This window comes from Rhipicephalus sanguineus, chromosome 7, assembly GCF_013339695.2.
Source record: "Rhipicephalus sanguineus isolate Rsan-2018 chromosome 7, BIME_Rsan_1.4, whole genome shotgun sequence".
NCBI lineage: Eukaryota > Metazoa > Arthropoda > Arachnida > Ixodida > Ixodidae > Rhipicephalus > Rhipicephalus sanguineus.
The window spans coordinates 147,556,371-147,579,667 of NC_051182.1; the positions used below are offsets into that span (position 1 = coordinate 147,556,371).

General features: G+C 43.4%; 1 long non-coding RNA gene across 1 annotated transcript; it reads right to left on the reverse strand.

Moving 5' to 3' along the window:
• Positions 1-451: 451 nt before the first annotated feature.
• Positions 452-16,767, reverse strand: LOC125759372 (uncharacterized). The gene is made up of 3 exons (XR_007416978.1): positions 16,486-16,767; positions 5,986-6,173; positions 452-648 (listed from the first exon to the last, which is right to left on the reverse strand). It is a non-coding gene; the product is annotated as an uncharacterized LOC125759372 (long non-coding RNA).
• Positions 16,768-23,297: the final 6,530 nt, after the last annotated feature.

Below are 23,297 nucleotides of genomic sequence, written 5' to 3' on the forward strand. Positions count from 1 at the left end.
ACAGAGACAGCACGATTTACCGTCGTTGTGATATTTTGGGTGTCATATATTGCTGCACCTGGGCAGTGTAGCATATTAAACATATAAAGACAGGGACCTAGAGCTACTCTACGGTGCACATCTGAGGAACAGTGTTGCCATCAAATAATAAGCCATCTTTTACTGGTACTTATGGAAAGTTTGTTGGTGTCAGCCACTTCGAGAACTGTGGTGGTTGCTATCACTATTTCTATTAGACACCTTACACTGCCACCTAGTCAATTGCATGAGAAAACTAGTGTGTGAATCTCACAGGGAACTTGTCATTCCTGGAAATATCACATCAATTTATGCAACTGGTTTATCCAACCACATGAAGCCATGTTTATGAAATAATTCGAATTCATTGAATGCATACTGCCTTACTTTCAGAGACATCATAAAAGAAGTCTTAATCAAAACATCTGTTACCCATATGGGCTGCTGGGGCAGACTCGGACTGTTTAATATTATGCAGCTGCAAAAAACAGTACATGATAACACTTGACGATGGTTGTACATGCAGATGAACCACCGATTTATTCTTTCGGCCTTCTGATAACTTTCAGCATGCCCCGCTCTGCCTTGGAAGAATTAGCTTCAGGATTCTCCGTGTCGAACTCGAACCATCTGAAATAAAGCAAAAGTGAATTTTATTTTAGACGAAATTTTCACACAGGACACAAATACTGAAATCTATTGCCAACGGAACAGTTATGAGGTGGCTGTACAACCTGCAAAAAGTGGTTAGAGCCCTAACAGATATAACATGCTTATCACATTTCAAGCACTGATATTTAAGCAGAATGTAAATAACATGAGTAGCATAGTTACTCAGCTACAGCGTGCAGCATTTCTTCAAGCAAACAGGTCTGAAAATTCCACACGCATTACAATTCACTACTCGACCAAAACTGTGTTTGTAGCGCTCACAAAAGCAGTAAAGCAATCAACAAGGTGGTGACCAAACAGTTCCCATGTAATGTATAAAGAGTGGCGACAGTAATGTGCTGGTTTAATAGGAAAGCTCATTTAAAAAGCTTTAGGTATAAAATTTTGCCACAACAGATCATGAAATGTGACCTTCATATTCTGAATATTGCATGCATCAAAGGTTGAATTGGTGAAGTTGAGGCATGATAGCTGCAGACTTATTTAAAAAGCATGCAGTTCATGTGTGAGAATGGTGAAAATAAATATTACGTATCAGGATATGTCAAGTCATAAACTCTGTGTGCTGCATTCTTTTCTGGTTTAAAAATAGGAGGCATATGCTGCATTTTTTCCCAGCTTAAAATTGGTTTAAGTTGAATTAGGGTGTGTTAAAAACAAGTGGGTGCCAGAACCATCTGTTTGAGAACATCACCTCTGTATGTCCCAACAGCAAACATGTACATCTTTTTCATTTGCATTATTTTCTCTAAGGGGACCGGGGGGTGTCATATTTTGTGGAGCCATCGTCTTGCTTTTCAGCTCCATTTGGTTGCGGCCCTGTGTATTGCTAAGGCTCCTTGAGAAAACACCTCGAGAGAATAAATCAGTTGTTCTTGCATGCTAGATTGGACAGTCATCTATATGCCTGCTTAGCCCACAAGACATCCTTGTGCCTTACTCTGTTCCCTATAACAGGTAATAAACTTTTCCCAATTGAAAACAAGAATGAGGAAGGTTATTTTAGGCAAACTAACTTTCGCTAACTTTCATATTATGAATGTAACAGGTACAGAAGAACTGAGTGATTACAGTGAAAACTCGATCTAACAAAGTGATAAGGATGCTTGAATTATTTTGTTAAACCTGGAAGTGTTCTTTACGCATAGCATACAAGAAATAACCTGTGTAGCTGTATATATCACATGACTAGCAATTTTTTTCCTAAGATATTCTGCTTCAACGTGCCTTACTTTAAATTTCCTCACTTCCTTTACACGAGTCGTGTTTCCTGCATACCAGTCGCGGTCACTCTGCCTTACTACAGTGAACATGTGGCCACGAGAATTTTTTGAAATGCTGCTCTATTAGCGGAGTTACATGCGTATGATGATCAAAATGCAGCCCTCCCTCGTTTCACTCTTTCATGCGCTACACTCCATTCGTTAACTTATCTCTCCTCCTGGGCAAGTATTTCTCCTCACCGTGCGAGAAGGATAAGCAGCGAATACGCATACCTGCAGGCAGACAAACAGGTTCTCTCAGCTGCTGACATGACCAGATTTTCTGGTCACGTCACTACCAACTCTGGGGATACCGAAAGGCCCAAAGAGGAGCACAAGATTGTTTTTTATTCCGTGGCTATGTTTGGCATTGTTTATCGTTGCAAAAGTTTGAACTCAAAGCACACATTTACTTGATATGTTAAAAATAGTGAAGCTGGTTTTGAGGCCCTTCAGCATTAATTAGATTAATATGGTTCTTTTAGTTAAAATTCAATTAATCTTTTACTGAATCAAGATTCTGATCTAACAGAATCACAAATAGGTAGGCGAGTTGGTTTGGGTTCATAATGAAGGGACAAGGGGGCAGCGCTAGGACGAATACAAAGGACGAGAAGACAGGACACAGCGCATGTCCTGTCTTCTTGTCCTTTGTATTCTTTCTAGTGCTGCCCCCTTGTCCCTTCATTTTGATCTAAATTTTGAAATAACCATTATTAATTCATACTGATTATTCTAACTTTTTTTTCAACAATCACACAAATTATATAGTAAGTCCATTTCTGTTAGCCTATCCATTTCTTAAGCCAATCCTCCAAAGTGAGTGTTGTTCAGAGCGCGATGCTCTCAACCATTATTGTGAAAAACACGATTACCGCATCAAGTTCAACAATGCCGGTGAAACTGACACTAAAATTAATCCCATGAAGAGACTTGGAATCATGGGAGCTTCTAAGCTCATATGTGCACAGCCTTCGAGGGCACCAGCAAAAAAGGGCAACACGATTGCATTGATCGTAATGGAAGAAAGTACAACAGAAAAGCGCTTGTATCTCAAAGGATTTCAGATACAAACATGACTTCCATTTTCTTTACTGGCCAATTGTACTATATACAATTCACCCAGTCTGTATTGTGCTCAGTTGTTTCTTGCGTGCTCCGTCATCTTTTTCTTATCGACATTGTTATGAAGTTGGTGCAGCTGCTGTGTAAGTCTCCCTGGTGTAGACACTCACCCAGTCTGCTCAGGGAATCTTGCAGAAAATGCCTGTAAGGACTTCTTTTGGCAGCTTGTCTTTTCTCCATATGAGCCCTTGCCCAAGTTTGTACGCAGGAAGGTTAGCAGCCCCAACATCATAATTACACCGTACGCGTCATGAGGTCTCACTTACCCTGGCATGTAAGAAGTGCATTACTTCTGTCGGATACTGGCAGGCCAGGAGGGTTTGGACAAACAGTGTTCTACAGTTTTCATGTACTCAAGAGTGGAACTATTTGTCGAAAAGTACTTTTGAGTTTTGTACATTTAGAAAGTCAGGTCTTCAGGTTTCGTGCAAATGTGACTGTAAACGGTCCAAGAGGCGCAACTGCTGACCTCTGTCTAATGCAGACATTATGCACAGATGGGCAGACATTAAGCTCAGGTACCAGTCCCTGTGTATCCTTTCTGTAAACACTGAAGGAATGCAGTGTTCTGTTGTTCCTGTTTGCCAACTCATCCAAAAGAATGTTAATTTCTAATCTGCTCCATCTCTACTGTGAATTTACTGGAATCTACCCGATGGTTTAACCCTTTCCTTACCAAAGATGAGCTGAGCTCGTCCACACAATTTGTACCGTACCGCTCACACCAAAGACGAGCTAGGCTCGTCCACCCTGAAACAAGCATTTGAAGGCGCCGCAGTTAAGCTACCCTGATTCAATTAGCTGTCTTCTCTTTGGCTTCAACAGATGGCACAGTAAAAAATTTAAAAACACGCTCAAAACATGCATTTTAGTCAAGGAAGGGCTTGATTCTGGCAACTGGAATTAGAAAATGGCATCCTCCTCTGTGCGCAAGAGGTGCGTGCTTGCTTGCAACAGCTCCATTCAAAAAAAAAAAAAAAAAAGTGCTTGTTTGCCGAAGTGTTGTGAAATGAAGAATTGCAGTTCTCCTGTGAATGCGGCAGTGACTACAAAAAGCAGCATAGTTTCTCTAAACTGCTGGATTCGGATGACGATCGTGCCTCAATACGTCGACAGAGGACGCCGTTAGATGTAACCAAACGCCTACCAGCACGTTAAAGGTTTGTTTTCAAGGACTCGCTAGTCCAATTGCGCTTTACATTTCAAATTTCAATGAGACATTTTCTGCACTGAAGGCTGGAGATGTTAGGGTGCTTTCCGTGGTGCAGTGCGGTGAAGTCAATCATCTGCATATTTTATAACATACAAAAAATATGTCGCATGTATAATGCTAATAAAGTGTCCTTGAATAATTTTTTTAGTTGTTTCAAGACACTTAGAATCAACCAGCCAAATATAAAATATGGGTATTTTTGTATCGATTTTGGCCAAAAAAAACTCTCCAGGGAAAGAGTTAAATGGGTGTGAAAGCTTTCAGAGCAGCGCACTTAATCAGGCAAAAACAATAATGTACTATCTGCGTCAAATGAAACCCAAACAGCGGCAAGCCTTCACAATGGTACAGTGCGCGCCGTCCTGTCATTACCATTGACAGGCGCGTGCATCCGGTTTGGCCACACTGCGCATACGCGCACCCGTCCCTGGTGATAACTGGACGGCGCGCACTATACCATTGCGAAGGCTTGCCGCTGTTCGGGTTTCATTTGATGCAGATAGTACATAACACACAAAAATGCTTGGCTGAAATGTTTGTTTGTTGGGCTGAAAGAAGTGAGGGCGTGATTTTGCAGCCACTGTGACAGTCACCCATTGGCGAGTTGTGGACTTTCACATCAACAACAATGTCAGTGGGCATGGAAGTATACAGTTCTGGTTACTTATATTATCATTGACATGACCATTGAAGTGCGTACTGCTGCTCTCAACGCTCATCCAGCCCTACAAGAAAGGTCTCAAATCGATGTTCACGACTTGAAGAGGCTCCTCAGTTTTTCCCTGGGCAATAACTACGTGTGTTTCGAAAAGCCCATGTTAAGTGCAAGTCGAAGGCACACCACGAATCTGACAATGCAGTGGCTGGAATATAATTCCATTGCTTCTTTCAGCCTAAAACCAATTATTTTTGTGTGCTATGAATATTATCTTTTTTTGTGTGTGTGATTAATCGCTCTGCTTTGGAAGCTTCCAAATGCATCTAATCTATCCAGTAGATTTCTTTCAGTTCATGGTGGAGATGGAGGCAGACTGGGAACTACCTTTTTTGAATGTATTGGTAAACAGGAATAATGGAGCACTCTCTTTCAATGTTTACAGAGAGAGTATGCATTGCCCAGTACCTGAACATAATGTTGTTCTTCCAAACACTTGTGAAAGGCCAGTAGTTGCCTCCCTATTGAACCGTTACAGACGTATTTGCATGAAACCTGAAGACCTGACTTCCTATTGTAGAAAAAACCAAAAGAACTTGTCGATGAACAGTTACACACCTGCATTCATGAAAACTGTGGAGCACCATTTGTTTACGCCCTCCCAGCTTCCCGATGCCTGACAGAAGTAAAACGCTCCAATTTCTTACATGCCAGCATAAGCAAGACCTTATCACGTGTACTGTGCAAATATAATGTTGAGACAATACTTCTTTGCAGATTAGCTGGTTCATACTAAATTCTGGTCTTGCTGCACAAGCAGAAAGAAGAAAAAAGGCCACTCTTTTTCCTTCCTTCTGCTTGAGCAGCAAGACTGGATTTCCGGATGACGTTGAGGCTGCTGACATTCCTGTGTAAAAACTGAGGCGTGCACTTGTAAGTGGACGACGTCATTGTCACCATTGCGCTTTTTGTCGAGGTTGCACTTGGATACTATTATTCGGCCTAAGACAGAACAAAAAGAAGACCATTCAGCCACTCACGCTGCCATGCATAAAGTCCCTCCAAGGGCGATGACCTTGATCTTTGATGAAACAGCAGCATGAGGCACAGGCGATGCTTCAGTTGTGCAATGTTTCGTTGTGCGATAGTACTTTTGCTGTTTCTCTGACAGAGAACACCGCCACCGCCACTTTTGGTTTTCCATTTACAGTCGTGGGCCAAGATCGACCTGCACAAGGTCGCAGAAGAGGTTTTTAGAATTTAAAACATGACATCCAAACTGCTGCAGAAGAAACAGCTCCCATTTTGAAGAGGCGAACTCAGGCATTCTTTCTTAGCAGTTAAGCTCTGCATATGCAAGCTTCATTTTACTTATTTTTCTGAACTGCCACAATCCATCTAAAGCCAACCGTAATGTTCAAGGTGAATGTTTATACTGTATGTAAAGAGAGCACTAAGCTAGGTCACGGCAGCACAACCACAACTCCAGTTAACGGGATATTCTGGGCAGATTTTTTTTTTAAAATGGCACATTTGGACACTGATGGTGCAACTACATTGAAAGAGATGCAAAAATTACCTCAGGGTGATTCCACGAGAGATCGAACATGCCTGTCCAATCGATATTTTTGTTTTGCCTGGGTTTTTTATATGTTAAGTGGCCACATTCAAAGCGCACGGAACCGAAAATATTATTTCCAAAAAACGCTCCCAGCGTGCCAAAAAACTATTTGGAGGTAACCGTGTGGCCATCCTGTTTTAGCTCATCGCAATATTTTTGGATTTCACGGGCAAATTTAACGCGCAGTATAAACATTGTGTTGAAATTTTTTCTGTTGGTTTTATTATGCATTACTGTGAATTACATCTATGCTTTTTTTATGCTGTCCTCAAAAGGAAAAAAATGTGAAAAAATGCCAAACACAGCCCAAATCAAAAAAGTTTGCTAAGTTTGATGCGTCTTGGCGCCTTTTCTATTTCACACAGAAACTTCAGAACAATGTCAAATGTAGAAAAGAACATTTCCAACATTTCTATAGGAGATCGTTTTCCTACGGGCAGCGCAAAAGAAGAAAAAAAATAGTTAGAGAAGCCAGTTTTTTAAAAAAAAGGTCCATTTTCAAGAAATAAGATGAAGAAAACACCGGTCTCAATTTTAACGACAATTTTTTATTGAAGAGCGCTTATGTCAGTGAAAACACAGTTTTAATATCATATGTCCTCATTTGCTTTGTTCACGAGATATAACGGGCCAAACTGACCCTTGCTGTGTGTGCTCACTTAGTGTGATCAGTGGTTATCAGCTTGCATTGTGCGTAAATCTACTTTGCTCTGGTAGCCTGTCAGGAAAAACGTGTTCTCAGATTTTATTTGTGTCTAGCGTGTGCGAAAATGGGCTGCTGCCATCCTCTGAAGGGCTAACGCATATGTAGTTTGCAGCCTAGAACCTCACCTACAGGCATCAGAGGAAAGGTGGGCGCACCTGTTCAAGATATCAATCGCTTCTTCTTCCTGAAGAAATGCCTCGACTACCTCATCGCAATTCTCATAGATGTAGACAGATTTTCCTTGAGGCGCGTAAAGCAATGCTAGCAGACCTCACAGGTGTCGCGAAGATCCTCATCCTATGGCAGTAGCTTCTGGAGGAAGACAACAACAAAAGCAGGAATGAAAGAAAATTGACGCAACGAAAATGTTTTTGTCGGCAATCTTCTTTTTGCGGATGCACAAGTAATCGGCACAGAATACTCAGATCTAGCCATAGGCTGCATGCATCCTGTGTAGTGAACAGCTAGACCAAGTCGAAACGTTTATACTGAACACCGCCGCACACATTTGTTCAGTTAACTACTCATGGTTTCATATTTTATGACCAAGGATGTCTAAATGCTTTGGGGTGTGATAATTAATTTGTGGGCCAGACTCCTTGACAAAATTAAGGATAATGCCCGTCTGGCGCCACCAGTGACGTCTGCTGTTCTCAACGTGGGAAAGCACTTTAGTAAAGTGCCAACAAAACATCATAAATTGGGCAGCTTCGGCCACTTATGGCTTAATCGTGCCGCACCGCACATTTTCTGGATGCTAAAATGCTGAGGTAAAGGTTAAGATGATACAGGAAGACGTTACCTGCGACGCCGAAAACATGATAGCGGGAAGCGAAATTAACGACTCAGAAATGACTGAGATAACTTTTTACGTATGCTGTTTAGCACAGTGTGCGTTGAATGGGGAAGATGGTTAGAGTGTACAATGCACGTAATGAAAGGGAAGCAAGCAGGCAGTGAGAAAGCACCTCAATAACAGTGCGCCTGCTGATTGTATAGGTCGGCAAACTCACTCATGAGTCGACTCACTCAGACTCAGATCAAGCCGTGAGTCTGAGTCTGGGTGAGTCCGGCTGAGCAATACGTTGGTGAGTTTGAGTCCAAGTGAGTCCGGTTGAGGGAAACTTTAGTGAGTTTGAGTCCGAGTGAGCCCTAAGCGCAACATATATTTATTGAGCGAGTCTGAGCGAGCTCCACCCTTCATTGCCGACCAATGGACTTATCTACTCACCTATCGGCATTACTATCAGCCTTACACCGGCTTACATTTATACTCAAATCTATTCACACGTGCCTCAACGCACTAGCGTTCATGCTCCACCACAATGTTTATTGATAAGAGGTGTGAGTGGGGGCGGTGGTGCTAAGGGAGGGTTCCATTACCTCCTCCCGCAAACTCTTGCATGGGAAGTTCTTGATATAAATATCTCGTGTGAGTCGCACATTTCATAAAAACGTCCTTACTGGATTGCAACCACTCATAACTACTATTTGAAGGTATAAGATCAAAAGGTGTATTGTAGAGCGCCGATTATGTGAGATATTGGCGTTAAAGAGCATTTACACCATGACCGGAAAAGCTAACTTTACACCAGCGAACTCATGAGTCGACTCACTCAGACTCAGTTCAAGCCGTGAGTCCGACTCTGAGTGAGTCCGGCTGAGCAAGATGTTGGTGAGTTTGAGTCCGAGGGAGTCCAGTTAAGAAAAAGTTTAGTAGTCTGAGTCCGAGTGAGTCTGGCTGAGGAAAATTTCGGTGAGTCCGAGTCCGAGTGAGCTCTCAGTGCAAAATATATTTTTTAAGTGAGTCTGAGTGAGTTCCAATATTTTTGCCGACCTATGGCCGGATTGTGGCATTTAGTTACAGATTAAGCTGGCCTGCCGCTGCATACAGATGCTTTGTTTGGTGTGCAAGGCAAGTTTTGGCAAAGTTACCTAAACCATGTGCTCACGGTGTCTTGCGTGCTCCTGATTAGCGAATAATGGCAGGGTAAGTTCAGGTTGTAGGCTGCAAACTGCGTAGGCATTAGCCCTTTAGCACTTTCGCACATGCTAGACACAAAATCTGAGAACACATTTTTCTTGACAAGTCACCAGAGCAAAGTTTTGCTGCAGCAAAACAATTAAAACTAGATTTACGCACAATGCAAGCTGATAACGACCATAAATCGCACTGAAGTGAGCACACACAGCAAGGGTCATTTTGGCCTGTTATATCTCCTGAATAATGCAAATGAGGGCATATGATATTAAAACCGCGTTTTCATTGACATAAGTGCTTTTTGATAAAAAATTGTCGCCAGAATTGAGACTGGAGTTTTTTATTATTCTATTTTTTTGAAGACGAGCTTTTTAGAAAAAAGTTGCTTCTTTTAACTATTTTTTTCTTCTTTTGCTGAAAGCAAATAGCGCGAAAAAACGTAAGGCTAAACGAAGAAGGCTACAGCACAAGCGCATACTAACAACTGAAGTTTTATTAGAAAGACGAAAATATATAGGCAACCCAAACCACATGTTCACCACAAACACAACCGAAAACCTTAGATGTGCGCATCCAGGTATGTTATCTCTGCCTTAGTTAACGCAAGGGAAGGCTTTGCCACACAGTCATCTCCAGCTTTCAAAATGAAAAAAGCCTCAACTAGCTCACGTGCCGTCTGGTCCCTATGACGTGCGAGCACTTTCGCATCAGACAAGCGAGGAGTACACCTACACTCACGGCAGTGCAGGGCCAAATTAGACGACGGCTGCCCATTCAAAGATCGACGGTGATCTTGCAGGCGCGCATTCAGACAGCGGCCTGTTTGTCCTATATAGTATTTACCGCACGTGAAAGGCACCTGATATACAACCCCCTTGCCACAAACCGAAGGGCTGTCCCTGTGTTTCACCTTACACTCGTGCCATTTCTGCACAGTCCCATCCACCTTCCTTTCAACAGCGGCGCATACTCTACCAAGCTTATTCTTGGCCGAAAAAACAACGTCTATATCATATCTGGCACCAACCTTCTTGAGATGATGGGAAATACCGTGCAAGAAAGGGATACTAGCGAGAGGATTCTTCTCACGTACCCTATCATTTTCGACTGAGCCTTTCAACTCAGATTTCAAGGTGACGAGAATCCTTTCACACAGGCGGCCCAAATTAGCAGTAGGATAGCGCGCTTCTCGGAGCCTGTCCAGCTGCTTATTGAAACTTTCACACAACAGGTATCCCCGCTAGTATCCCTTTCTTGCACGGTATTTCCCATCGTCTCAAGAAGGTTGGTGCCAGATATGATATAGACGTTGTTTTTTCGGCCAAGAATAAGCTTGGTAGAGTATGCGCCTCTGTTGAAAGGAAGGTGGATGGGACTGCGCAGAAATGGCATGAGTGTAAGGTGAAACACAGGGACAGCCCTTCGGTTTGTGGCAAGGGGGTTGTATATCAGGTGCCTTTCACGTGCGGTAAATACTATATAGGACAAACAGGCCGCTGTCTGAATGCGCGCCTGCAAGATCACCGTCGATCTTTGAATGGGCAGCCGTCGTCTAATTTGGCCCTGCACTGCCGTGAGTGTAGGTGTACTCCTCGCTTGTCTGATGCGAAAGTGCTCGCACGTCATAGGGACCAGACGGCACGTGAGCTAGTTGAGGCTTTTTTCATTTTGAAAGCTGGAGATGACTGTGTGGCAAAGCCTTCCCTTGCGTTAAAGGAGTACTGACATGAATTTTAAAATTTTTCGGGTTCTTGCTCTAAATGAAAGCACGGGTGTCGAGAACCCTAAAAAGAGTGTCGTGGTGCCTGGGGATGCACTGCATATATTTTTAATACCGCTTCTTTCAACCAGCAGTTTCGGTTTCAGTTTCGAGAGGGCGGCTTCATAGTGACGTGTCAAGTCTGTCCGTGACGTCACGGGCAGACTGCAACCCACGAAATATGCACCTGCTGTCCTTTGCTGTCAGTCGAACGTGGTTCATGATGAGTGAACTGTCGTCCAGTGCCTCCGACAGCGATTTCTGTGATTTAGGCTGCATGCAGAACCCAGATTTCGCAAACCAAGTGAGCTGACTTGAAACGTCATAGGACTCTCCATGCGGTGAAGCTGCCTTGCAGATGCTGGGAGATGAAAATTTTAAAATCAAACTTAAATATTTATACGTGTTTCCCGGATGCGGTGTGGGGAGAGCGTTAAGACTACATGCCAAGGAAACCAAAAACGTCCGTTTTGCTGCACTTCAAAATCGTGTCAGTACTCCTTTAACTAAGGCAGAGATAACATACCTGGATGCGCACATCTAAGGTTTTCGGTTGTGTTTGTGGTGAACATGTGGTTTGGGTTGCCTATATATTTTCGTCTTTCTAATAAAAGTTCAGTTGTTAGTATGCGCTTGTGCTGTAGCCTTTTTCGTCTAGTCTTACGTTTTTTCGCGCTCTTTGCTTTCATCATGAATTACCAACTCGCCCAACAATCAATCCTTCTTCTTTTGCGCTGCCTGTAGGAAAACGATCTACAGCAGAAATGTTGCAAAGGCTTTTTTGTGTATTTGACACTGTTTTGAAGTTTCTGTGTGAAGTAGAAAAGGCACCAAGGCACATCAAACTTGGCAAACTTTTTTTGATTTAGGCCCTGTTTGTCATTTTTTCACATTTTTCTCCTTTTGAGGACGGCATAAAGAAAGCATGGATGTAATTCGCAGTAATGTGTATTAAAATCAACAGAAAAAGTTTTCGACACAGAATTTATAGTTCGCGTTAAATTCGGCCGTAAAATTTTAAAATATTGCAGTGAGGAAAAACAGGACGCCGCGCGCCGCTTTCAAATATTTTTTTGCCGCGCTGGGAGCGTTTTTTGGAAATAAAATTTTCGGTTCCACGCGCTTTCAATGTGCCCGCATAACATAAAAAAACCAGACAAAACAAAAATATCGACTGGACATGCATGTTTGATCTCTTGTAGAATCACCCCTCAACTGAAATACACAAGACATGTAGCCTCGATAGAAGGGAGACAAGACAGAAACGAGACAAATCTCATCTCCTTTCTATGGTGGTGAAAATATCTTCAGACACTCTTCCGTTGATACCCACTCCAAAAGTTCAGGAGAGGAACGATATTTATGCATGAGCATGCCCCACTACTACAGTGAAACCTCAGTGATGCGAATCTCACGGGACTACCAAAAATATTCGTATCATCCAAAATTCGTATCAGCAGAAAGCATGAAAAATTAACATGCGACAAAAGAAAGCTGGCGTACATTTTCATTTATTGTTTTTCAGGGCCGCAGCAATGTCCGCAAGAACCCTGAACAATTGTCAGTTAAGTTTTTAGATGTCGGCAATCATACCAGTACTGATAAATATATGGCCCATACGCGCATATTTATTAATGAACCAGGTGCGTTGTGACCCGCGACAGCAGTAGCCCCTTTAAAATTTTAGTATGTTTTTTTTTTTCATGACACCAGAGTACTGCAGTAAAAGTAACGAAAGAAGCGCTTTGACGCCATGGATCAAGGCCACAAAACTACAGAACCACGGTCTTGTGTTATGATTTTGTTATCGTGGAGGTGTTGGGGATGTTTTGGGGATATTTACGACCATGCCCGCACAAGTGCAAAATCAACGGTCGTGCATGTTGACGCTGTGAGGCATGACTCCTTCACAAAGACCGTCCTGGTCTTCTTTTGGTCCTCGTCCACCTTTCATAGGATGTCTGATGCATGAGGCACGCACGTGTAAACACAGTACAACGACAGTAGCCCGCATCGACGCATTAGAAAAAGAAGCATGGCACTAATATCCTCTGCAATCTAAATGCGAAGGCACACGGAGGCACTTAAGAGCTTCAAAGATTCGGGCACACAATCTCGGAGGCCGTGACGCATCTCTGAGGGTTTATTCTGACCGTAAGAAAAGTGTTTTCTCATACCGTGATTCTGACAATTTGGCGGTGCGGCGCGCATGCCCACGCTTGCGTTCCCGCGCTCGCACGTGCTTGGTGCATCTTCCAGGACAGCACCAACAGCACCACTTCGTACCTGTGCGGTAGCATACGTTCGTATCAAACGTCACTGGGTGAAAATTGGTTCGCAACAACCGTACTCCATTGCATTGCAGGCTAATGGGCCTTGGCTGGGACCAACGAAAAATTCGTATCACCCCGAAATTCGTATCAGCTGTGATCGTATCACCAAGGTTTCACTGTATTTACACTTACGACAAATGAGATTAGACGATAGTAATGCAGCAGCAAAGGCAAATTCTGCATGAGTGGTACCATAAACAAAGCATGATTTTAGAAGCTTGGGGCAAAACAGTGCTGTGCAGAACACATGCTGAGAGCTGTCACATGCTGGCTTCTATTCTGAGCCTCTGATTACAAGGCATTCTCTTGGCAGCCAAATAGAATGTTGAACAAGATGTCAGGACCATAGTTTTGCATACTCCCACGGCCATATTGAAGTGTGTATGTGCCACGGCATAGCGACGACGATGTAACACAATTTTCAGCATGGGCCAAATGCCGCACAGATTTCACGTGTACCTGCCAGGGCATGGTGACGACAATGAAGGACACTGCTTGTTCAGTATCTATAAAGCCGGTCAATCTGTCATGCTCTCTGGTTTTTCTGGTCTCTCCTACTTTTAGAACGGCGCAACAAGGCAGATGAAAAAATGAATGATCACACGAACACAAGTGCCATCGATTGTTCGTCTTTTCGTCTGAATTGTTGCACCGTGCTAAATCTATGCATGCGTACCAACTCGCCCAACTGCCAGTGCTACTGTCCTACTTTGTCACAATATCAAGGCTGCTGAAAGCCACAAAAGTGCGGCTGTGACTTTTGAAGGCCAACCGACTCAGCAACCATATGTGACACTGTACTTTCACTGCTCTTACACTTTTCATTTTCTCACGACAGTGATGCATAACTAAATGGACTCAGAACCACTTATCCCCCCCCCCCTACCTGTTTTCCAGTTTTCTGTCCCTTTTGCCTGTATAAAACTATCAACTAGCATTTGAGGCTTTGTGTTGTGCGTCACTTTGTTTGTGTCTGCCTCCGAACTTGCGCTGCCATAGTTCTTAAAGTAAGAACAAAAAATAATTTAAAGAAAGGATGGCCAGGTAATGCACCGAACCGACAAATGCCAACACCTTCCCTTCATTTGCGCTTTTTAAGCAGAGCATAACTGAACAAATGAATCGATCAGAGCTAATTGGGATTATATGATCAGTGCACAGTACCCACGGATAGGACACTCGGAGCACATGGCTGTCGGTATATGCAGCGCCGCTCGTGGGTGCTCATGGAACGAAGGTGTTGCATTGAGGTATAGAGCGAGGAGGAGAACATCGACGCAGCAGGTTTGCTCCTTCCGGTCGTCAACTAGTCGGCCTTTTAGTTCACCACACTCGCCAGCATGGCGCTGCAAGGCTTGCGTGCTTTCGTATGCCAACCGAAATGGCTCCCCAGTGCGCACCTCCTATATTGCGGCGCGAGCAGAGGACGCTCTCGTTACACGAGCTTTGGCGATGTGGAACGCACGCTGTGCAAGTAAGACACAGGATTCAGCTAAGAGATTGTGCATTACATGTGTTCGTTGACGCTACATTGGCCGCTGCTTGCAACACGATGCAGATTGGGCGTTGAACATGGGCGAAGAAAGCGGGAAGAACACAGACATTATTTCATTTCACCGTGATTTGTCACTGCGATTAACCGCGACGATAGCGGGCCCTGCACTTAAATGTTGGCAGAATAGACTGCTTACATGCACACTGTAAAGCACAATCCCTTAGTCTTGCACAGCATTCGTGCTGCATCACAAAAGCGCGTGTAACGAGAGCGCCCTCTGCTCGCGCGGCAATATAAGAGGTGCACACAGGCAAGCAATTTCGGTCGGCATATGAAAGCGCGCAAGCCTTCCAGCGCCACACTCTCAGCGTGGTGAACTACAGGCCGGCTTGTTGGCGACCGGGAGGAGCAATCCTGCTGCGTAGATGTTCTCCCCCTTGCTTTATACCCCAATGCACCACCTTGGTTCCATGAGGATCCACGAGCGGCGCTGCATATACCGGCGGCCATATGCGCTCCAAGTGTCCTATTTCAATCCGCGAGTATTGGACATTATACATGCTATGCGAGGTGTATGCGACTCCTGAGAGGTACGAGGATTATTTACATATTCGACTGCACCAATTTTCTCTCTAGCAAAGCGGCCTACCTTACCGCGTTGTATGCATGTGTCTAAAAAGAGGAAAGTAAGAAACACTGCCGTAAAATCCCGAGCAAGCGCCACCCCTACAGTGAGGGATAATCCGACAAGATTTGGAGGGGGGCCCTTGCTCGGTCATGAATCAAAATTGAAGGTGGCCGTGGATGAGCCGCTAAGAATACAAAATGCACACCCGTGCTTCTAATGAAATGCTTTATTGAATACGCATGCATTCCCTGTTTTCATTCACACTCGTTGGACAAATGAAAACAGTGAAAATGGTGGGAGGAGAGAATGGGTCGCATATTTGAAATCTCCCGAAGAAGGGGGGGGGGGCGCTTGCTCGGGATTTTACGGTAAGCAATAAGCTAGGGAGAAATGAGAAACAGTAAGCATGACAGAGCTGTGCAGGCAGCAGCATTGAATATGTGTAAGGTCACACTTTGTAACTGCGTGCAATACTTTCAATGCACTTATTATAAGGTCAAGAAGCATTAATCAATTTGACGTGCAATTTCTTGAAGTTGCTCACTATTAACATTATTACGTTTACCCAGTTCAAGTCAGTGTCTAAGCGCATAGTCAACACTTCACCATTAGTTTCAGCTTATTATACCGCTTCGCACACGAATCGCATTGCACACGAACGTGAGCACAAGGCTGCACAGTAAATGGCGTTGCAGCATTGCTTTGCTGTCTTAACAACGATGCAATGCGAGTGACGCCTGCGTCCTGCTCACTATGATGCTCATCAGACAAATCGATCATCATACGCATGCATGTTATCTCAGTTGTTACAAATTTCCTTCCGTAAAGCCGTACCGATGCGTCGTGGCTCTTTCTGCTCGTATGAGCGTAGTCATAGCGAATCGGTAGCGGGGACAATGACAATGTTTGTCACTCGCAAATGGGCATAAGGCTGCGTCTCTACAACGCCTCGTACGCGTGCGATAACACAGCCTTCCGCTGAGTTGCGTACTTTGCATAATAACATGTGCCACTTACCTTTCATACTGTCACGCAGTCGGTAGCCGGTCTCGTGTCGGTAGCCACGGGCGTCAGCCATCAGCTGAGGACATGCTGCGGAGTCCTACGAGCGCCCGTAGTACATTCCTTCGATTCCTTGAACGACTCGTACGTGACTGGCGCTCCAAAAAACGCACGACTTGCGCACGATCTTTGCACATCGCAAAAGGGAGGGCGGCACGTTCTCAGATGAAATTAATGTTCTTGAAGACGTAACGAGCTCACGAGACGCTGACACAGAACAAAAAATAAATGACATTTGGCTTTGACTGTGGATGGCTTTGGCTCGTAGAGTTGATGAAAAAAAAAAAAAAGAAAAATACGTGAGCGAGTCAAATTAAAAAGTGCACGCATGTTATTCGAAAAAAATAGTTTACAATGAAAATAATAGCTTATCTTGAAGAGCAATTTATGCAATGTAAGCCAAATAGTACTTCAGCAGATTTGCCTTTTTTGTTGTTTGCGTTTTCATAGCAGACGACAGGCTTCTAGCGCGGACAGTGCGCTTTACTTTTCCATCGGCGGTCGAAGCAGTGCTCTGCATTACTTGTATGTACAGTGCGTTCTTATTTAATCAGAGGTCGATTAAAAAATAGTAGAATTTTCACATAAGACAGCATTTTCTCTTTCAAACAGTGGCATTTCGTACGTACATTGCGTCGAAGCAAAATGAATTAACAAGCTATCGTACTCTGCTGGTGTCGCCGCTACGTACTTACGACGCTAGCACGTACATTAGAGCTCCCTGTACGGTAGAAAATCTTTGTTTATTGAGGTAATTAGCCTTTGTTCAGTGCGGAGTTAGTGATCGAGCGAGATCGCAACTAGCGCGTCTCGGAACAGTACGGAGCTTCATATCTAGATCACGCCGGGTGTTGACGACGTAGCACTGATTTAATTGGCGCGATGGTTATTAAGTAGAACACAGATATTATAGGTCGCAGCTTTTACTAAAAAAAATGAAGCCTTCGCACTGCCAAGCGCACGGGCGGTATCCAATAAAGAAAAAGAAAGAAAGAAAAGCGCGCGGGTGGTGTAGCCGGTTAACGCGCAACGCGGACAGCTTGGTAGTGCTGTTGTCTGTGGGTTCGACTCATGGTTAATTTAAACTTCTTCCTTCCGTCTTCTTTTTTTTTAATATTTTAATACACTGCTGTCTCCTAGTAATGTACTGTCTGCACACTAAAGAAAGTACAAATATACACCAACTATTACCCATTATGTTGTTCTGTTGTGGCACTGCTGTTTGCTTGAAAACGTTTCGTTTTTCACTGCAATATGGTTCAAGATATTACAAAATAAGGAATGCTACATGTGGAAGAACCAGATGAAAAATGAGGGGCACAATGTCAAGAGACCAAAAATAGGCAATATGGATTCTTTGGAAAGTCATATCTGCATGATTGAGCTAGAATAAATGAAAGTAGGTTCATTGCATAGTATATGACTTTATAAGCACCCTAATTCAGGGTGTTTCAAGAAATGTGTCCGAAAATCCTCAGAAATAAAAATATGAGATATATTCACGCTGCCTTCATAATTATTTTTTTTTGTGTGTGGTGGCAAATTAAGCTGAGCAGAGGAATAAAATTACGACAGGAATCAAAGAAATTGGGTTATTTAACTTTTTAATTAGTGGAGACAAGTGGTCCAGTCAAATGGGAAAATTGCAGCCCTTAATTCTGCGAAGAGCCTGTTGCCACCTTTTGATTTTGCGAAAGCAGCCGCTGGCAATTACTAGCGAATAATGAAATCTGACAAATTTCACAGGCGAAACCGAAACTCGGAACAGCACAACTACCTTTCCGAGATGTCCAGAATGAGCGAGCGTGTTTTACCAGCCACCGATTAATTGACTTCGCTTCGGGGTTGTGCGGATTTCGTGTGCAATTAGAGCACGTATGGTGCACTTACGTTAACAAATGCAGAACTAACACCACTGCAATCGCCGTCGTGAATAGTGACGTCATTCTGGTCGTCTGCCAGTTGCGCTCATTGGAGCTACGGTTTTGGTTTCGCCAGTGAATTTGGTTCAATTTCATTGCTCCGCAATAATTACCAGAGGCCGATTTCTCAAGATGTCAAAGCGGCAATGGTCTTTTCGCCGGAAGGACCGCAATTCTCCCTTTTGACTCGACCGCGTCTCTCCGCTAATTAAAAAGCTAATTAATTTATTTTGTTTAATTATGGCGTAATTGGTGTGTCTAGTCATTTCAAGATGTCTCCCACCACAGAAAAAGTAATTATGAAGGCAGCGAGCAAATGCTTCAGTTCCCTTATTTTTGGCGATTTTTGGACACATTTACATTCATATTTGCATCCATATATGGGAGTATACAGCAATATATGAGCCTTTATATGCATATAAATACACTCATATATGGGATTATATAGCCTTATAAGTGCTCTTATATGCATATCAGTACAGCCATATATGGCAGTACATGACCTTATGTGAAGCCGTATATGGCAGGTTATGGCAGTATATGGACTTATATGAACACTTTTATATAATTATATAAATTCATATATGGCCATATATGACTTTATATGTCCCCTTATTTGATCATATACGTCCGTATATAAAACATATATGGGCCATATCTGGCATTTTCGTAAGGGGTGTCTTTTTAAGTGAACCATTTATTTACGCTTATTATATATAATATTTTTTTTTGTTTAGGATGATACGGACGTACAAGAGAATATCATCTAGTTTCCTGGGAGGAAAACGATATGAAAAATGCACTGAATGCTTTTCAGGAGTTTCGGAGCAACACAACGTCGGGTTCTGTTTCGATTCAATGCGTGGAGTGCAAAGACTGGGCTCATGAAGACTGCGTGGGGGCCTACTGAGTGAACTTGAAGTGCTTCTACTGCAAGAACTCAAAGGATAAATTTTTTCACACTGTCTCGTTTTGCCTCACGCAGCGTCTAGTTTTGCCCCGCAGGTTAGGGCAAAATGAGACATCTGGTGCATTTTTTGTTTCTTTTTAAAATAAACTTTCGAACAGTCGCAACATCGCCATATTTATGTAGCACATACCTTGTACCCAAAAGAAAGTTCCTGTATTGATGTTTTATGGTAACGAGTGAAATAAAATAAAATATTTGCTATTTTCAAATTTTTGTCGCATTTTGCCCCGCCCTACCCTACTTCAGGTGTTGCTACAACTAGTATCAGACAGCTGTAAAAAATGCGGAGGAAGCAGCCCGAGAGCACAAATGCACAAAATATTTTCGCAGATAAATTATAATCGAATAATCGAAATACAAAGTGCACAGAAACCCATGGAAACATTTAAAGATTATCCTCTGCTGTTTCTATGTATTACTGACATTCTCGTATAAAATCTGTACGATTCATTTCTGAGAAACACATGCTATGCAGTTTATGTTAACAACGCAAAAGTACTAAACTGTTCCCAGCAAGCTGCTCTTTAGGGGTACGTTTAATCTTGCGACGTTGGAGGCACGGACATACTGGGGTGAGTTTCATTTATTTTGCACGCACTTGTTTTTTTTTTCTGCGCATGACCTTAACCCGAAATGTCAGAAAAGTTTTATTCGATTATAACACGACGATTATCACTGCTTCCTTAAACCAATTCTAAGCATCTGTGTTTAAACAAATGTGCGGGTGTTCAAAATATTGGTCTTCTGTAGAATGAACATTTGAACACAATTGTGCTAGTGATACTCCTATGTATATCCAATAATATACATTCTATTTGATTTGAAGGTTGTCAGCACCAGTAGTGATAGTGCTGTTTAGGTCTTATTTTCTAAACTATATTAGTTAACTTCTCAAAGTTGGGTAACAACTATGAATACCAAGACGCTTAGCGCCTGGTTAAGGTGAGTGATAGTTTTAATTAAAGTAAGCTCCTTAAGGATTTCAGGCAGCTGCAAAATGAAAAAAATTACAGCATATCCACGGCTGAATGATGAAGAGCTTGGGCGAAGCGCCTCAAGCAATCATGGTCTCGGGATCCGCTTCTCGTTGAGCCCGTTTCGCAGCGGCGTCCTTGGCGCACACCGTCTCGGGATCCGCCTGGCTGCCGCCAAGCGAGCGCCCGCCGCTGCGCATCGTCCATGCTCCACCAACGATCCGACACGTACGGCGACGATCCAGGAGAATGAGAGAAGCGCTCGCTCCCCGCGCATCACCGCGCAGCCCGCGCAGCAGCCAATCGGAGAGCAGCGGCACTTCCAGCGCCATCTAGTGTCGATTCACACAAGCGCCATATTGCACACAATTCTATTGGGCAAACGCCACCTAGGAAATGAGACGAGAAATGGTGATGACGACACAGATTGTGTACAGCGTCATCTAGAATATCGTCCCTGAACTGCAGTTTGTATGTACTTCTATGAGACAGCGTCATCTATTATACTGTTCGGGAGATACTGCCGGTTACGCCGGACTCGTGACAAGGTTAGACTAAGAGGAGCTACGCCCCTAAAATGGAGGATACCACAGAATACTGGATGGAAGGACCGTGAACCTGGAAAGCCCATGTGTCCAGGCAACGTGTACAAATAGAACATTGATGGTAGTAGGGTGGGTGTCATTGTTAATAGATTTAAAACAATGTGTAGTAAGTGGTAGGTAGCTAATATCGTCTGAAGCGTCACATAATGCAATTATCTTGACTGGATCTGTTGAGGAAGTGGCACGAATATGCCTAATAATGGCGCTAAAACCATAAATATGTAAAATAGTCAGTTTCACCGCAAGGGCGAAGCAATGAATGCGATAGCAACAAATTGTAGTGTTACACGAAGTGAGGCTGGCAGCTAACTGTTTTGTATCCGATCTCGCGTAACTACAAAACGCTGGTGTAAGAGGATACGGCCGCTCCAGGGAGCGATGCTCTTCGCATAGTCACATCGCGTTGAGCCTGCAGCACGTAGAAGGGTACACGAGCCGCCCGCTGTGATGGCTCTCGAGATAGCGCGCGCGCCGGCGATCGCCACCACGCCCTTAGATTCAAAGTTCAAAGGTGCTCTTCGCGACGCGACACTCCCCCCCCCCCCCCCCCCCCCACGCGTCTTTTAAGGCTAGTTAAAGAAGGCCGGGCGTTTCATGTCTGTTTCGACCGCAGGCCTCCCTCGAGCGGGGTGATCTTATCGCATGCACTCTCCGAGCGATGGGCCGGCTTGTTTAAACTCTGCTTCGGTCGCGTTCATCTCTCCCGCTCGAGCGCTTTTACCCGTGGTAGAACATACAATGCGCGGGGAGATCTTATCAATTTGGACTTCATACCGGAAGGATATGACGGCGACGGCGACGGCAAAAACCCGTCGAGACTGTCCATATAATTGCTATCGCAATAAAATTATCTGTAGGATAGCATGTGTAGCGCTAGAAACGAGCAATACACATCTCAGTGTGTTTCACAAAGTCTGCGCGTGGCCCATTTTATGTCACGCGGTCACGCTATGTCAAGTACGCGATGTCAGGTTTTCAGGTATGACATGGCTCCTAGTGCTCTCAAATGTATGTGTGTAAATGCATATTTGTAAATTGAGCCGGAAAAGTATTTTTTTTTTTTGACATGAACGCATTTTTCAGATCGCCTCGTGTATTGTTGAGAGGAGTGAACAAATGACATGGGATAATGAAGCTAAGGCAAGCATTTGTGAATATTTGATGTTGTAACAGAAAAAAATGTAGAAAAGATAGTATAATATAACCTCGTTATAACGACGTTATAATGCTATTGCGAGCGTCGCCCCAATATCGGCTATAACAAAGAAATGTTTGGTTTGCGCGAGGGCAAAATTCAAATGGTTGCATGAACAGCAAAATAATGTTTGAAAGACAAATCACAATCAGATTTTGTTAATACAGTTGTGACGTTAAACATTTGCTGAATATAATGGTCACATTCTGCTGTAAATAAATGAGAACGCCGGCCTGTTGGTCCAAGAAACTTTGTTCTATTGTAACTTTAACATCTGATGTTTCGGTCTGTTTAGTTTGAAATGCTAGAGGGAGACAGGTAATTATTAAAAGATTAACTCGCTTATAATAGAGTTGAAGCCTAGAAAAACCTGTTTTTCATCATCTTCAGCTCTATACGGCCTCGTGGCGCCATCAGTCAGAAAACACAGTAACCGGAAGCCCCGTACGAGTTTGGAGCACACTAAAAGAACGTGGTTTTTGTTGTGATATCTGCTTTCCAATACACGCCAGAGTGGCTTTGGTAACAATCGTCTGAAGGTTGATTAACTCGGGGAATGTTCCATCAATTAACGCAGAATTATGGACATGGTGTTCTCATTTCAAGGGACGTTAAAGTGAAACAATGAATGGGTTTAGATTGGTAAATTGCATTCTGAGAACTCTAATGTCGTTAATTTCAACATGATAGTTTAATTAAAAGAGGAAGTAATCAAGGTCAAAGGGTCATTTTTTTTTAATTTCACGCCGAAATGTCCGCGCGTGACGTCACCGATTTCACAGTGTTGTGTTGTTTCTTGTTTTGGCAACATTAGCTCAACGAAATTTCCTGAAACTTGGTATGTTAATTCTATGGCCCATACCGAGGATAATGTATTATATTTTTACTGATTAGTAGACGCCGTCCAAAGCTGGGACGTCACGGCGTTTCGTGCGGCAATTTCAAGGTGTTTCGCGATCCGTGTTTTCCTTTTGCGCACTTTCTCGCTTAGCAAGCGTCTTCTCGTGGGAAGCGTGGTGATTAGGAATTATGAAAGAGCAATTTCCTGATATGAGAAAAATCGTTTTTCTCTGTAGTGTCCCTTTAATATATGGATTGATT